This window comes from Babylonia areolata, chromosome 1, assembly GCF_041734735.1.
Source record: "Babylonia areolata isolate BAREFJ2019XMU chromosome 1, ASM4173473v1, whole genome shotgun sequence".
In the NCBI taxonomy this organism is placed as follows: Eukaryota; Metazoa; Mollusca; class Gastropoda; order Neogastropoda; family Buccinidae; genus Babylonia; species Babylonia areolata.
The window spans coordinates 16,843,788-16,861,268 of record NC_134876.1 but is presented as its reverse complement, the minus strand read 5'-3'; the positions used below and the strand labels follow the sequence as shown (position 1 = coordinate 16,861,268).

Below are 17,481 nucleotides of genomic sequence, written 5' to 3'. Positions count from 1 at the left end.
AAAAAAAAAAAAAAAAAAGAAAAGAAAAGAGACAGAGTGACACCGAGACACAGAGTGAGGTACATCCGGATACGTATATTGTATCCTGTAACCTTACAGACCATAACCCCTTATCACAGGGTGCGGCTAAACAAAAGGCCATTCCTCCTCGTGATAAAGTGCAGCTGAACAATCATTAAACTATGTAACATCAAAGAAGAGTCTACCATCAGTCCTTCTAGAAACACGAATGCTTTAACAAATAAATCGACAGGTTTACATTCATGCTTTGGTGCTAGAAGTAGACTGAATCGAGAAATTATCTGATATTCATGAAAATTGAAAGGTATATATTGAGTTTTTAAGTAACTAAACAGGACAGTTTAACAAGACAGAGGGCGTCAGTCTCGGGGGAAACATTAAGTGCTTATCAATGTAACACTATTTTAAAGATACGGCCTGAAAATGCTGCTCTCATATGTGTACGGTTGGGAATGTTAAATCACCAAATGCCTGTTCAGATAGAAAGGGAACGAGTTGTTCCACATAATGAAAGAATATAATTGGCGTTTAACTCTGGAGAAACTGGATATTAGTATCATTGTATTTCAAGTGCTCATTTTCACGAATACCGAAATAAATATTGACGAATTTTTTTGGAGTTTAAATATTCTGCATTTTTAAACATTGTTTATCACCAATGGTAAACCTCGTCTCACGAAACTAACGGCTTTCTTAACTGTCTAGCATTTGCTCCTACCACAGCCAAACACCAGGAATAGATTCTCTGTGAACTGTGTGAATGAAATAAGTTATAAGTTACATTATTCTTTTTGATCTGGTAATTTTTAGAATGACCTAAAGTTAGTCAAATTAGTTTCCATAGTGTATTCATTCATGAAAATCAAATAGCTAGATCATCTTTGCTTTTGTTGATGTTTGTTTGATTTGTTTCACCTTTATGTCCTGAATGCAAATTGATATGGTTTTATGCCTTTTCGTGTATCCCTTGTGTCTTTTTTTTCAAACAACTACTCCTTGTCATGTCTTGTATTGGTTTCAACAACTGGTGATCCTTCATGGTCCTTTTCCTCCAAAGTAAGAGGCACATTAGGACAGCCAATTTTTTTTATGTCCCTGTTTTGCAAGCAACCCGTACGCACCACCTCCCCATCACAACATGCTGACACGTGGCCACAGTGCAGACATTTGTTGCATGAGATCTTTTGCTTCTGTGTTCCTTGTATTCCTGTTTTCAAAAGTGAAAACAGCGGTGTGTTTCTTACGATGATGAAAGTACACACCGAATTACCGTAAATGCCCAGTCGTAACAGACCACCACCCCGTTTCGGGTAAAAACTGTGCATGGGATAAAATACCTTGTAAACGCCCATCCATCACTTTGAAATGGGGGGAAAGAAGAAGAAAATTATCATGAGCAGATGTCAATTCAGTTTGCTTCAGTTTCAGTTTCGGTTTCTCAAAGAGGCGTCACTGCGTTCGGACAAATCCATATAGGCGTACGCCACAACACATTTGCTTGCTATATGCCTAACAGCACCATAACCCAACGCGTTTGTCAGGCCTTGATTTAATGCATATATATCTGTATGTGGATTTTTTCTACAGATTTTTGCCTGAGAACATTTCCTCGTTTTCTAGTGCGCAGAGTGCGTACTGTCCACGGGATCTCAGTTTATCGTCTAATTCGAATGGCTAAACGTTCACTGATTTTCCAGTCAAACTTGGCAGAAAGGGTGAGACGAGGATTCGAACCCAGAGCCTACGGACACATGTACAGGCAGACAGGTCTTAACATTTCTGCCACATTCCTCTAGTTTGCTGCGCGTTGCTTTTCAAGGCAATGCAGATTTAGATCTTCAGATGAAGAATAGAACGTCTGCATGAGATGCTGATGTGTTGAAAAACTAAGTGAAATTAAATGAAATGAAATTATGGTGCTTAGAGCCTCGCCGACCACTAAGGCCATCTCAAGGCTATCGCCGCGTTAATAACTACTACAAGGGTAAAGAAAAAACAATTAAAACGAGTCACCACTTCAAACTTTCCACTCAAAAAACTTCCATAGTTTAAAACCTTCAAATCTGGTTAAAAATGTTCACTTCTTTCAAGAAGTCCATCAGCGCCCACGGAGGGACATCACGAAACAAGGTCTTCAAAGAAACCGCCGTGTAATGTCTGTGTCTAACATCATGCAGATCCCAACAGTCAAGGAGCACGTGTTTCACGGTGAGAGGCTCATCACAGGGAATACATGAGGGGCCTCTTCCCCCTTCAACAAGTAAGAATGAGTATAAAAAAAGTGTGTCCCGCACGCAGTCTGCACAGCACAGACTCCTCCTTTCTGTTCTTCACCCCTGAAGGGAGGGTCTCTTGTAGGTCTGGACGGATCCGAAAGAGCTTGTTGTCCGTCTGGGTGTTCCACTCCTCTTGCCAAAGATCCTTAACATAAGTGTTCACCTTCTGCTTCATGTCTGTGTATTGTACAAATGATCTGGATAATTCTTTCTTTACAGCGTTCCTGGCCAGCAGGCCTGCCCTTTCCTTACCACAAATGCCAACATGTCCGGGAACCCAGGCCAACACAACATCGTATCCTTTCTTCATTGCGAGAGTAAAAGCTTCATAAAATTCCAGCAGTTTGGGATGAGTGATATTCCTGCAGGCGATCGCCTCCAGGGCTGACAAGGAGTTGGAAAAGATCATGAATCTCTTTTGTTTCAAAGAGAACCATTTTTACCGCCAGAACCAGTGCGGTCAGTTCCGCAGTGTACACTGAGCTGTCAGACAGAATGTGTTCCGTTGAGGGCCGGTCAGGAAAGGCGGGACAGAACGCAGATGCAGCGACTCCGTCCTCTGACTTGGAACCATCAGTGAAGATTCTTTGAAAAGTGGGAAATTTTGTGGCAGAGTTCCGAAAAGTAAGTTCTGTAGGCCAGAGAACTGGTGAAGTCTTTACGGTAAGAGGCCAGATCGAATTGGACCTCAGGTCCTCAGGGAACTTGGAGAATTCTGAAATGCCACCGACATCCAGATCGGCATTTTCTATGTGCGGCTGAATGCGGATCCAAGAGGAGGGATGCAGTTTGGGTTGTCTTTAAATTTCTTGTCGAAAGGATTGTTGAATACAGCGTCGTAAGCAGGGTTTGTAGGTTCAGAAAACAGTTTCAAGTAATGATTTAGGGTCAGCTTCAGTCTGCGGTTTGAGAGAGGCGGTTCCCACGCCTCTCCATACAGGCTGTGCACAGGGGTGGTGCGGAAAGCACCTAGACTGAGATGGAGCCCTTGGTGGTGTATAGGGTCCAGCAGTTTCAGGTAAGACGGTCTGGCCGAGTCGTATACTACACTTCCGTAGTCCAATTTGAACCGGACCAGGGCTCTGTAGAGGTGCAAGAGAGTTCTCTTATCAGCACCCCAGCCCGTGTGTGCTACAACTCGGATGATGTTCAGATCTTTTTGGCAAGATATTTTCAGCTGTTTGATATGGCTGAGGAAGTTCAGCTTCTGATCAAAAACAACCCCTAAAAATTTGGCTTCCTTGACCGCCGGGATGGTGGATTTTCCCAGACGGATTTCAGGGTCCAGATAGAACTGGCGAAATGAATACATTCAGTTTTGGATGACGAAAAGGTGAAGCCATTCTCCTCTGCCCAACACTGGATTTTGTCGACGCAGAGCTGAAGCCGTCGCTGGATGCTGGCATACGTGCTGCCAGTTGCATACAAGGCGAAATCGTCCACGAACAGCGACCTGTCCGATCCCTTCTGAACGGATTGAACGATGCTGAAGAGAGCTGGCGACAGAATGCTCCCTTGCGGAACAACCAGCTCCAGCTCGTGAATGTCAGACAGAGTGGTGCCGACCCTCACCTGGAATTGTCTGTCTTGCAAAAAATTGTGGATGAACTGGGGCAGGTGTCCTCGGAAGCCGAGCTTGTGCAGGTCCGAGAGGATTCCAAATTTCCAGGTGGTATCGTAAGCTTTCTCTAAGTCAAAAAATATGGCCACCACATGCTGTTTGTTTACAAAGGCATTTCTTACAGTGGTTTCCAGACGAACCAGATGGTCAACGGTAGAGCGATGCTTGCGGAAACCGCACTGTTCTTTCGCCAGAAGGCCGTCGGTCTCTAGTTTCCACATCAGTCTACCGTTGACCATCTTCTCCATCAGTTTGCAGATGCAGCTGGTCAGTTCTATTGGGCGGTAGTTGGAGGGGTTCGAGGGGTCTTTTCCCGGTTTTGGTACCGGGATTATGAGGGCTTTCCACCAGGAGGGTGGAAAAAAGCCTGTGATCCAGATGTGGTTGTAAACTTTGAGCAGGGTGTCCAGACAGGTTTCGGGAAGATGTTTTAAGAGTTTATAATGGATCTCGTCCATTCCTGGAGAGGAATGCGTGCAGGTCTGAAGGGCAGATTTTAGTTCATTAATAGTGAAAAGAAGGTTGTAGCTCTCTATGTTGCCACAAGAGAAGTTGCAGGGTGTTTTTTTCTTTCAGGTTTTTGGTTTTGAGAAACCGAGCAGATTTGTTGGCAGATCTAGAGTTCAGTTCGATTGTGGAGGCAAGCAAATTGGCAACTGCTTTCTTCTCTGTGACCAGAGCGTCTGAGAGTTTAAGATGATGAAAAGTTGGGCAGACGTTTTTGCCCTTAATTTTTTTTTTTTTTAAACCCTCCACACTTTCTTCTTGGGTGTGTTGGAGGTTAAGGAAGAGCAAAAATCTCTCCATGATTTTCTCTGGCTCTTTTTAAAAACATACCTGGCTTTCGCCCTCAGCTGTTGATGGGTTCGAACGCTATCGGTCTCCGGTCTCCGAAATACGCGTCGTTGCGCTCTCTTCCGAGACTTACGGGCCTCCCGACATTCCGCGTTGAACCAGGGCGTTCTTGGCATCTGAGACTTGGAGGTAGACGATGGGACTGCTGCTTTGGTGCAATCTAAAACAATCTGAGTCAGAGTGTCAGCAGGGTCCTTGCTTTTTAATACTGTTTCTTCCTGCAGTTCCGCTCTTAACTTCGTGGTAAAAATTCCCCAGTCAGCTTTGTCATAGTTCAGGCTGTCCGGCAGAGAGTCACCTTCCCCATCTGTGGGGCGGAGGACGACAGGAAAGTGGTCACTCCCATGCAGATCGTCGTGCACTCTCCACTCGTAGTCCAGGACCAACGATGGATCGCAGACCGACAGATCTAAACACGAGAGCTTTCCAGAGGACAGATGAAGGTAAGTGGGTGACTTGTCGTTAAGACAGCACAAGTCCATATCAGAAAGAAGGTTTTCCAAAAGAAGACCTCGGGCTGATGTCATCTCACTTCCCCAGAGCGGGGAGTGGCCATTGAAGTCGCCCAACAGTAGAAACGGTCGTGGGAGCTGGTCGACCAGGTTCATGAGGTCCTGCCTCAGAACACGGACGGAAGGAGGAAGGTACAGAGAGCAGACAGTGATGGTTTTCTCAAGTGTGACTCTGACTGTCACTGCCTCTAAAGGGGTGCTTAAAGGAACTGTACTGTATAAAAGGGACTTACGTATAAAAAGAGCGACACCTCCTGTCAATCCCTCTTGCTTCGGTTGAGCGGGTTTAAAAACGGAGTTAAAACCAGAGAGAGATAAAACCTTGCCATCACCTTGCAGAGTCTCTTGCAGCGCCAGCACTGAAGGTTTCAAGGCACGACAAAGCAGCTGGAGTTCCTGGAAATTGGCGTAGAACCCACGGATGTTCCAGTGGATCACTGCCATTAAAAAGGTTAAAGATAATAAAGCAGCAGCCTAATCCATCGCTACCCCCTGCTCCTCTGCTTGTGGTGGCTCAAGGTCGGCCAAGATCGCATATCTATTTTTTTTAACTTAAAAACTTGTCCGATTCCGACCAAGCCGGAATATCCACCACCTCGGCTCTTCCCGACCCTGCCGAGGCCGCAACCCTCCCCTCCTTGAGTTTTGGAGGTACGGGGGGTTTCTGGCCACTCCCACCAGCCCGAGGGGCAGGCAGACGAGAGGCGGGACGAGGGGGGCCGGGCGGTGGGGTGGTGGACGGGAGGCGGACACCGTGCCTCCGCCCGAGGCTTTCCGCTCCCGCCCAGCAGCCCCCGAGGACCGCCGTACAGGATGGGAAGGGGTGGACACAGCACCTCCACCAAAGGCCAACGGTTCTACCAATGTGGGTAAGTCGTCCGTCTGCGTCCCTGTGGACGTCGTCTGGATCGCAACGTCTGGTTCTGACGACAGAGGCGTAAGACGCCTTAGGTAATGCAGCCTCCACTTGTTTACGTGCCTCAAAGAAAGAAATTTTCTTCTCCGTCTTCACCTTCTGGATTTCTTTTTCATTTTTCCAGGTGGGGCAGTCTTTTGATGAGGACGGGTGGCCGCCTCCGCAGTTCGCACAACGGGCTGGACTGACGCATTCGCCCTGGTGCGCCGCCTTTGAACAGGTGCCACACGCCTCTTCCTCCTTGCAGCGGTCCCGCACGAGTCCGAATTTCTGACACTTGAAACACTGTAGAGGGGACGGCACGTACAGACTTACGTTCAACTGCAGGTATCCGACTCGCATGTCCTTGGGGACATTCGGGCAGCAGAAGGAAAAATGTGTTGGTCGGGACTCTGTCCGACCCCTTCCTTACTGTCACCCTGTAAACATCCATCACTCCCTGAGAGGACAGTTCGCTCTTGATCTCTGCTTCAGACACTCCTCTCAACTCCGGGCATCTGATGACCCCCTTCGAACAGTTCAGTCCTTTGTGAGGGGAAACCTTCACCGCCCTATCCACAAAAGTGGTTGCTTTAAGCAGAAGCTGTGTCTGCCTTTTTGACGTTGTCTCCACCAGAAATGCTCCGCTCCTCAGCCTCTTGATAGATTTCAGTGAGCCTGACAGACACTGGAAGCCCTTCTGGATAGCGAAGGGGCTGAGAGCCAACAAGGGCTTGTCATCGGTGCCCTCCACCACAAGCCACGACGGCCAAAATCCAGAGGTCTCACCGACCTCCGAATCAGAGTCAGAATCGTCAGTTCCCGGTCTCCTCCTTTTCCCAAGTTTAGGGGGGGGTATTTGGTTGGAAGCTATGATTTTTATGATTGTACATTCATCCCTCCCTTACCCACCCACCATGGGGTCCAACTTAGGGGCCAGGGTCAAGGGAACACCAGCTTGACCCCTTCCAGGTTTCGGGAGGGATATACGACTAACAGTTTAGCTCCAACGCGTTCCCCCCGATCATGCCCAGCCCCCGGGGACAGAGAACCGAGTACTACGGGGGTTATCCTCGTTAGCCTCCAAACTGCCAGTCTTGACCCAGCCCCACGAAGGGGTAGCCGATTGACACACACGGGCCAATGTGTGCCGCCTGTCTTAGGAGAGGTCCGAGCCAAAGGGATGTGTTGAGAGCAGCGTGCTCTCTCAATCCCCAGGATCTCATTCCCCTCCATCACAGGTCGCGCCGCACGGCAATCACGGTGGGCCTGAAAAAGGCAGCAGAGAAAAAAGAATGTGGAAAAGAAGGCTTGATGGGGAGCTGAGGACAGAAAAGAGGCGGTAAAAAGAAGAATAGAGAATAGCGAAAGGGACAGTGGGTCACTTTTAGTTTGGGCCTCACTCACGAAAATTCGGCATGGGAAGCCCTATCAGGGGCATCAGTACAAAAACCACCACTTATTCAGCCTGAACAGCTACAATGGCTATGTAGGCTGTCAATTAAGACCTGGGACTAGAGCAGTAAACCCCCGGAAGCACTGATGCCCCCGCCGACATAGCTCGCTCAATCACTGGCCACTAAGCCTCCCGACCACGACAAGGTAGTGAACCCCCCCCCCTCCCCCCGGGAGGGGGCCAAGAGAACACCAGCTTGACCCCCTCCAGGTTTCGGGAGGTCAAGACTGGTTGATGGTAAAGCATCTGTAAGTATACGGATTGAGCGAGGATGAAGTCAGGAAGACCCACTCTCACCGTATTTGCTTATTTTATGTGCAGAATTAATGGCTTGCAAAATTCTTGAGAATAGGAACAAAAAAGGCATAACGATTTAGGGATAGAATGCAAAATCAGCAGGTTTGCTGACGATATGTTCTTTTTTATATAGAAGGTGGTAAAACTTCATATGAAGAATTATTTAAAGAAGTAGAGGAATTTGAATCAATTTCAGGACTCAATTTGTATTATATAAAAACAAGCAATTATGGATTGGAAACGTAAATTTTCTATCAAATTAAAAAATGAATTGGAATTCACAGTTTAAAATCCTAGGGCTCTGGTTTACTAACGATATGCAGAATATAACGAAACTAAATATAACTGATAAGTTCAATGAAACTAAAACAATGTTCAATATATGGATAGAGAGATCAATTACATCTCTAGGAAGAATAGTTGTCCTCAAGTCCATTATATTGTCAAAATGAACTGACTTATGGATTGTGCTTCCAAATCCATCAGACAACAGTATTCAAGCATTGCAAAAATGTTTTTATTATTTTTGTATGGGATAAAAGAGAGAGAGAGAGAGAGAGAGAGAGAGAGATCGATCGATCGATCGATCAACGGAAAAAATCAGTAGTAGCGCACAGTGTACAAAATGGGAGTATCAATATTCGGCATATTCAATCAATCATGAACTCTCTGAAACTCACATGGCTGAAAATAATAATGACATTTGTCAGTGTCCAAAATGGCAAAAGCATATTGTTAAGAATATGTCCAGAAGTTGAAATGTTACAGGAATATGATCCAATAGTTCTGACAGTTAGAGGGTGTTTAACAAACCCCTTTTGGAAAGTTGTATTCCGTAATTATTCAGAATTTTACGATCAAGTGATGTACTTGACAAGCCAGATATTCAATGGAAGCCTTTGTTTTTAATAGCAAATCTAAGACAGATGGCAATGTTTTGTATTTTGAAGACTGGGTTCATTGTGTGAAAGGTTTTTGCTTGAAGCCTCCTGAGGTTGAAGAGTGAGCCATCTGTGCGGTACCTGATGCCAATGCCTACGTCAGCGTCTCTGAAGGCATCTGTCAGCATGGCTGAAAACATGAGACTGAACAGGGTGGGGGCAAGAACACACCCTTGCTTGACTCCATTGGAGACAGGGAATCGTTCTGAAGTCTCTCCGTTGTCTTGGACTCGGGCCAGCATCCCATCGTGTAGTTGCCGTATGATGGTGGTGAACTTTCTGGGACATCCGTACTTCGCCATGATTCTCCAAAGGCCATCCCTGCTAACAGTATCGAAGGCCTTGGTCAGATCGACATAGGTGGAGAAAAGGTCGACGTTCTGTTCCTGACACTTCTCCTGGAGCTGCCTGGCAGCAAACACCATGTCGATAGTCCCGCGTTCTTTCCGGAAGCCACACTGGCTCTCTGGTAGGAGACCTTGCTCAAGGTGCGCTATGAGACGGTTGAGTAGCACTCTGGCCAGTCTTGCCTGCGACGGACAGCAGGGATAATCCACGATGGTTGTCACAGGCCTGACGATTTCCTTTGCGCTTGTACAGGTGTATGATGGAAGCGTCTTTGAAGTCCTGTGGAACTGCCTCATGCTGCCAGATGAGCTGGAACAGCTGATGAAGCTTCTCAGTCAGCGCCATACCACCTTCTTTGTAGACCTCAGCTGGGATGGAGTCTGAGCCAGGGGCTTTACCATTGGATAGCAGACGGATAGCTTTCTGGGTCTCCTCCAAAGTTGGAATGGCATCCAACGACTCACTGACTGGCACCTGGGGGAGTCGGTCGATGGCTTCATCCTTGATGGTGGAAGGGCGGTTCAGTAAGCTGTCAAAATGTTCAGCCCATCTCTCAAGGATCCCGTCCTTGTCAGTGATTAGGGTAGAACCATCAGCACTGAGGAGTGGAGCAGATCCAGAGGTGGTGGGACCGTAGACTTCTTTCAGGCCGTTATAGAAGTTCTTCATGTCGGTCCTGTCTGCAAAGCCCTGGATCTCATCAGCTTTGTTGCTCAACCAGGAATCCTGCATCTGCCGCAGCTTCCGCTGGATGGTGCTGCGTGCGCTCTTCAGTATGTCTTTCTTTGACTGTGACTTGGGATCTTCAATGTGGGCTCTGTAGGCTTGGCGTTTGTCTTCCAGCAGCTACTTGATCTCAGTGCAGTTCTCATCAAACCAGTCTTTGTGCTTCCTGGCAGAAGGCCCAAGGCACTCCATAGCAGTGTTGTACACCGTCTCATGCAGTGTGCCCCATGCTGCCTCCACATTCTGGTTGTCCAGCACGGTGGACTCAAGGCGTTCCTCCAGGGTGTCAGCAAAGCTCTGCTTGATGTTGCCTAGCTCCAGCTTGTTGACATTCAGGCGTTTGGGTGCTTTCATGCCCTGAGGCCGTCTCTTGGGCTGGATGCGGAGGTTGAGTTTGGAGACGATAAGGCGGTGGTCTGTCCAGCACTCAGCGCCGCACATGGCCCTCGTGACTCGTACGTCCTGCCTGTCCCTCTTCCTGACAATGACAAAGTCGATGAGATGGCAATGCCCAGAGCAAGGATGCATCCATGACGTCCTGTTACGGGTAGGGAGGCAGAAGACGGTGTTTGTGATAAGAAGGTTGTGCTTGGCACATGTCTGGAGAAGTAGTTGACCATTGCTGTTACAATTACCAACCCCATGCTTCCCAATCACGCCTTCCCAGGAGGTGCTGTCACAGCCAACTCTCGCGTTAAAGTCACCAAGAATGATGAGCTTGTCTGCGTTGGGAACAGTGGTGATGACAGCGTTCAGGTCCTCGTAGAACTTGTCCTTGATCTCATCCGGGTTGGTCATGGTGGGCGCGTAGGCGCTGACAATGGTGGTAAACTTCTTCCCGTTGCATAAAGGGAGTTTCATCGTCATCAGGCGATCGTTTACGCCTTTCGGGGGGCCAACCAGCTTGCCAACAAGGGTTGTCTTCACTGCAAAGCCAACTCCAGCCTCACGTCTCACTTCAGGTCCACGACCACTCCAAAAGGAGGTGTAGCCTGCGCCTCGCTCACAGAGTTCGCCTTTTTCTGCCAGTCTGGTCTCACTTAAGGCAGCGATGTCGATGTTGTACCTGGCTAGTTCATTCGCAATGAGTGCTGTGCGTCTCTGTGGTCTGTCTGAGTCGCCTCTGTCCAGAAGCGTACGCACGTTCCATGTGGCAATGGTCAATGGGGTGCTCCTTGTTTTCTTCTTTATTTCCTTTGTGTGTCGACCGCTTGAGTAGGGTCCCCGTCAGCCGCGGTATGCTGACTAGGGTGGTGTGGAGCAGGCAATGTTTAGGGCACCTTTTCTAGCCCCTTCCTCATGCCATGGAGGTGAGCAGTGCTGTCCTGAAGAGGACTGCTCAGTCGCTCAGGGGGCTGCCGATCTCCACCGCTGCTCCAGTCGATGAAAAACGACCCTATGGCCTGAGCCGCCTGTGTGCAGGTCCGCGGCTACGACTGCCAGTGTACCCACACCTGTCGCTTCGTCGCTCGCCTGTCGCCACAGGGCTTGGGGAAAATGATGGTATGGGATGAAGGATGACTGATGACTTGCGCGATGACTTTGTTTATAGTGAGGAGGAGTTGCGCACCGTCGACCTCACTCTCTTGTCCGAGACCGTCTGTATCCAGTGGCAAGACAAGGTCAAGACGACTGGAGATGGAAACGGATGCAGTGGATGACCAGGATGTCCTATGTGCCTCATCCTGCCCTCAGCACTCCAAAGTGCTCTGCTGCAACCACCTTCCTCTCCGTTGAACCATGAAGGTTTCTTTCGCAGAGTCCACCGGATCCAGTCTTCACATGCTTGGGTAGACGGTTTCAGACCTGTCGGCTACCCTCACCTAGTTTAGCCAGCCTGTCAAAGCCGTTGCCCGGGGGTTGGGCACTGCCACATGCTAGCAGCTTCTAGGACCCATAGGTGAGAGCTGGGTGCCGGTGGGGACCAACTGAGGACGAACCAATCCCGGAAGAGCGTGACAAACCCCCCCAGGCAGGCGTATGAAGTAGACAAGTATGCTTTTAACATAACTATGGAACATAACAAATTTACGCAAAAATGGTCTCTGTGTACATGTTTAGTACATAAATAAGATTAAGTTATATAATGACACCATGGAACTTTGTTATGTGGAGTGATGGCCTGGAGGTAATGCGTCCGCCAAGGAAGCGAGAGAATCTGAGCGCACTGGTTCGAGTCACGGCACAGTCGCCAGTATTTTCTCCTCCTCCACTAGACCTGGAGTGGTGGTCTGGACGTTAGTCATTAGGATGAACGATAAACCGAGGTCCCGTGTGCAGCATGCACTTAGCGCACGTAAAAGAATCCACGGCAACAAAAGGGTTGTCCCTGGCAAAATTCTGTAGAAAAATCCACTTCCACAGGAAAAAAACAAACAAAACTAAACAAAACAAAAAACCCAAATGCAGGAAAATATACAAAAAAAGGAAAAAAAAGAAAAGAAAACATTGATGGCGCTCTCAGTGTAGCGACGCGCTCTCCCTTCGGAGAGCAACCTGAATTTCACACAGAGAAATCTGTTGTGACAAATAGTAGTAATAATGTTATTGAATATGTGTTGTTTTGCTTACATTATGTTGTTGTGGACTTGTCAGTATTTAGAACATCATTATGTCTTTACCCTGTACCTTCTAATGCACAAAGTATATAACTTTTGTATCTGTCAACCTTTGGCTTAATAAAAAAAAATGTGGTAAAACAAAAAAAAGTGTGGAGTTCTACCAAAGCTCTGGGCAACTGGGCGGGTGCCCCAGACTGACCACACGGGAACTTTCTGTTAACTTTGGTTCCTCTGCGATCGTTCTGGCAGCACTGACCGGACTGACTGCATTTCCCAAAGTGGGGCACATGAAAAAGACAATCAAGTGGGAGGTCAGACCATATACCATAAATAAAAGGTACCTCCAGCATCGTCGAACCAGTACAGCAATAACTAACTTGTGCGTGTGTGCTCTCTTTTGTGTGTGTGTGTGTGTGTGTGTGTGTGTGTGTGTGTGCGCGCGCGCGCGCGCGCGCGCGCGCGTGCGTGTGGGAGAGGGGAGTGGAGGGGGTGCCAATATCTTTTCGTTTGGCATTGTAAACAATCTAAGCACCCCCACTCCTACTCTTTCAAATCGTCACACCTTTCCCACAATTGGAAAGACTTGGAACAGACCAACACAGTGCTATAATTATATCAGTGCCGCCAGTATCCAACTTGGTAACAACGCTGAAACCAAAAATTAATGATGGTGTTGGAATGAAAAGCCTGTACGGTATTTCTTCGAAATCCCATCAGTATAGTGTCCGAAAATGATAACATCCCATCAGTATTGTCTCCGAAAATGATTACATCCCACCAGTTTTGTCTCCGAAAATGATAACATCCCACCAGTATAGTCTCCGAAAATGATAACACCCCATCAGTATAGTCTCCGAAAATGACATCCCACCAATATAGTCTCCGAAAATGATAACATCCCATCATTATAGTCTTCGAAAATAACACATCCCATTAGTAATCTTCGAAAATGACACATCCCATCAGTATAATGTTCGAAAATAACACATCCCATCAGTATAATCTTCGAAAATAACATCCCATCAGTAATGTTTGAAAATAACACATCCCACCAGTATATTCTTCAAACATAACACATCCCATCAGTAATGTTTGAAAATAACACACACCACCAGAATAGCCTTCGAAACTAACACATCCCACCAGTAATGTTTGAAAGTAACACACACTACCAGTATAATCTTCGAAACTAACACATCCCATCAGTAATGTTTGAAAATAACACACACCACCAGTATAGTCTTCGAAAATAACACATCCCATCAGTATAGTCTTCGAAAATAAAACATCCCATCAGTCTGATCTTCGAAAATAACACATACCCCACCAGTATAGTATTCGAAAATATCTCAACACTACTAAGACCGACCTGTGGATGGATGGGACTGAGGAAGGAGAACCACTTGTATTTCCAGTCAGTTGTTTGCGTCTCAGGGCAAATGTATTGCACTTACCTTTAAAAAAAAAAAAAAAGGCATTACAGACACCATGCTACTTAAATCAATATTTGGGTGAGGGGGACCGGAATACTGACTACATTTCGGACACGCGTCAACGTTGTTTACTTGAATACTGGAATGTGTTTTGTTGTTGTTTTGTGGCGGTGGTTTTGTTGTTCTTTGCGTGTGTGGTGGTGTTGTTTTGAACGCTTCATTATCCAGGACTGCTCGATGAAAAGTCGTCGCAATCCGGTATGATTTCCTCACTATACCCATTTAGCTTCGGACATGGGAAAAGAATCATATTGTGAAAATATCGCTGTATTTGTGTATCTAACAGCTGTCACCCAAGATCAGAATAGTGTGTGTGTGTGTGTGTGTGTGTGTGTGTGTGTGTGTGTGTGTGTGTGTGTGTGTGTGTGTGTGTGTGTTTAATCCCTTTACAAGTAACCGCATCTGCTGTGCTGTAATAATTCATCGCCTTTCCCTTGTGGCTCATTCAAATTACTTGAAAACAACTACTGTTCTTTTTTCGTTCAAAATACTTTAAAAATCACCGCTGTTCATTTTTTAAAGTCTGTTCAGAAAATCAAAGAGCAGTCTCTGAACTGACAACTTGTGACAGTGCCATGTCAAAAATAAAAGACTGACGTGATTCAGGTCACATGTCAATATGGCTCAGGATCACTGAGAAAACTGTCTCTCTACTGTCATCTCATTTGAATCCCGTGTCTCTCGCACTGTTGCTGTCTGCCTGTCTATCGCACTAATGAAAGGTGCACGTTGGTTACCATTGGTTACTGTTGGAAAGAAAAGGAGATCAATTGTCTTATTCTACAGAAGGGAAGACACAAGACTGTTCTGCTGCAGTTATTACAATGATAAAATATTATTGTTGTGACACCAGTACCTGTGCCTTCTCTTTTTCCAACAAATCACACACACACACACACACACACACACACACACACGCACGCACGCACGCACGCACGCACATGCATTGACACGCACATGCATGAACGCGCACATGCATGAACGCAACAAATCACACACACACACACACACACACACACACACACACACACACACACACACACACACACACACACACACACACACACACACACACACACACACACACACACAGACAAGCTCACTCACTCACTCACTCATTATCTACATCAATCATCTGTTTTCCTGGCAAGAAACAAAACAAGTGTTCTGTAAATACATTATTATATTCACTATCCACAATATGCAAATGACGTCAACATCGCTCGTAAGTCACCCCTTCACAGAGCTATAGCGAACATAAAATGTATCAATTTTATCAAATCATATAGATCATTGTTGTAATCTCTTCATGTTTACAACTTGTTTTTAAAGTGTTTTTTACAAACTTTAGAGTTCTGACATTCATTCAGTCCTTCGTGCCTGGACCCTTCTCTACTTCAAGTCAACAGTGTAGCACGTCTCTGGAGCCCTGTCCACTTATGATGGAGACGAGGGGGCTGGGGGGGGGGGCGGTCGTTTCATTAGCAGGAGGCACTGGGGCTGATGGAAAGACTACCACTGATTACAAACCATCGTTCACACAGAAAGCGAGGATTAGATTGAAAACAATGTGTTAGTTTAATGGATAATAATCCAATATAAACTACAGTTAATGGATAATAATCCAATATAAACTACAGGTAAAGTGTCGTGATCTGCATGCAATTAAGTCGTTTGCTGTTACTGACTAACATTGCAAACATGATAATTTATCTTAGGGATATCAAGTTGACTTGGAACATTCCCACTTCAAGGGAGGGGGGGCACTCACTCAGTCTGGCGCAACGACTAAGCGACATTCCCACTCCAGAGGGAGATGAACAGGTGCAGGCTACATTGTTGTAGTCAGTGTTGGGCTCTCTTGTGTGGTGTTCAGCTGGATCAGAACAGATACTATTGAACACCACTGAAGGGACTCAGCACCAGTGTAGGGTCCCATCTGCATCGATAGCTCCCTGTGAGCTTTTGGCTCTGAGGCTGCGAAGATTGAACATCGTTGTTTTGCATTGGTTGGTTGGAGTGTGGGTGGATCGGACTTAAACGGCATGACGCTAAAAATGCACAGATGACGAGGCAACAAAACTAAATTCTCGTCGGGCTGAAACCACGACGTCATAGCTCTGTCCTCAAAGGGACGTGACTCTGTCGGAGCCTGTTGGCGAGTGTTTTCTTTTTATGTTGGACATGTGCTGCTGCCAAAAAGAAAATCTCTGTACCAAAGTATTGACAATAAAGGTTGTGTGTTGTGCATTGTAAACCAGACGGTCCTGGGTTCAAACCCTGGTCAGGGCGCCTGGTGGGGTAAATGTGGAGATTTTTTCCGATATCTCTCATGTCAACAGATGTGCTGACCACCTCTGTATGCATACGCATGCAGAAGATCAAATACGCTCGTTAAAGATACCGTAATCGATGTGGTCATTCGGTAGTTTGTTAAAACAAAACATACCCCATGCACCCCCAAGGAACGGATTCTAGCAGCCAACAAGGCGAGCTAAAAACAAAAAACAAACAAACAAACAAAAAACGGTCATGCACTTAAAAACCCACTCGTGCAAACGCATGACCGTGGAAGTTGGAGCCCACGAACCCAGAAGAAAAAGAAGAACTCACCAAGAGATGGAGACAGAAAGAGAACTTTCAAACCAATTGCATCTGATACACTGACGGCAATGAAGTTCAAACTTATGTCACTTGGCCCATTCGGCAGATTGTCGAATTTTAACAGCATGACGTTTGTCCAGCTGTAGATATCTTTGCCTGAAACAAAGTTCTCCCAGCCGTCTAAGACTGGTGGGTACTGAACTTTCCACCCTTTGTACTGCCAGGCGGCGATAAAGACATTTTGGCACTGAGATATGAGTAACTTGATGGTGTTGCCCAAGGGAACCTGAAGTTGGAGATAGCAAGTATAGCGTGTCCAGTTCGGCCACGTGGTGTTCCCATTGCACAAACTAACCGAAATACTAGTGTTGGGTTCTACAGGGGATGGTGTGGTGTCACACCGTTCACCATAAAAAGCAGCTAGGTCTACACTGATCGAAGTATTATTCCCGTCCGTGTTGCTTTGCTGTGGACCATGTGTCGTATCGGCAGTCGACACATTCCACGACATCAAAATCACAAGAGAAATACGTTTTAACAAGCGTTGTGACATGGCTGCGTTTTGACACAGTCCAACCACGTATCAACCAATGCTCGGTTCTGATGGGTATCTTTGTGAGCAGTGCGAGGATGCTTAGGTGTGGCATTATATGGAGAGTATATCTACTTTGTTTTTAACTGAAGAAACATGAAAAGTGTCTAATAATTATTTCGAATTTTTGCAGATCGCAAATTGATTAAAAAAACAAAGCATATGATACACACACGTACATGCGTGCTTGGATATGTGTGTGCTGCTTAAGATATTTACAGAGGTACACTCGCATGGGTATGTACATCAACACACTCGCGCATGCGCGCGCGCGTTCACATAC

General features: G+C 46.5%; 1 long non-coding RNA gene across 1 annotated transcript in view; it reads right to left on the bottom strand.

The window, feature by feature from the left end:
• Nucleotides 1-17,160, bottom strand: part of LOC143291326 (uncharacterized) — a 23,165-nt gene extending 6,005 nt beyond the window's left edge. Inside the window, exon 1 of the long non-coding RNA XR_013056504.1 lies at nucleotides 16,616-17,160. This is a non-coding gene — a long non-coding RNA (uncharacterized LOC143291326). The remainder of the gene's footprint in view (nucleotides 1-16,615) is intronic.
• Nucleotides 17,161-17,481: the final 321 nt, after the last annotated feature.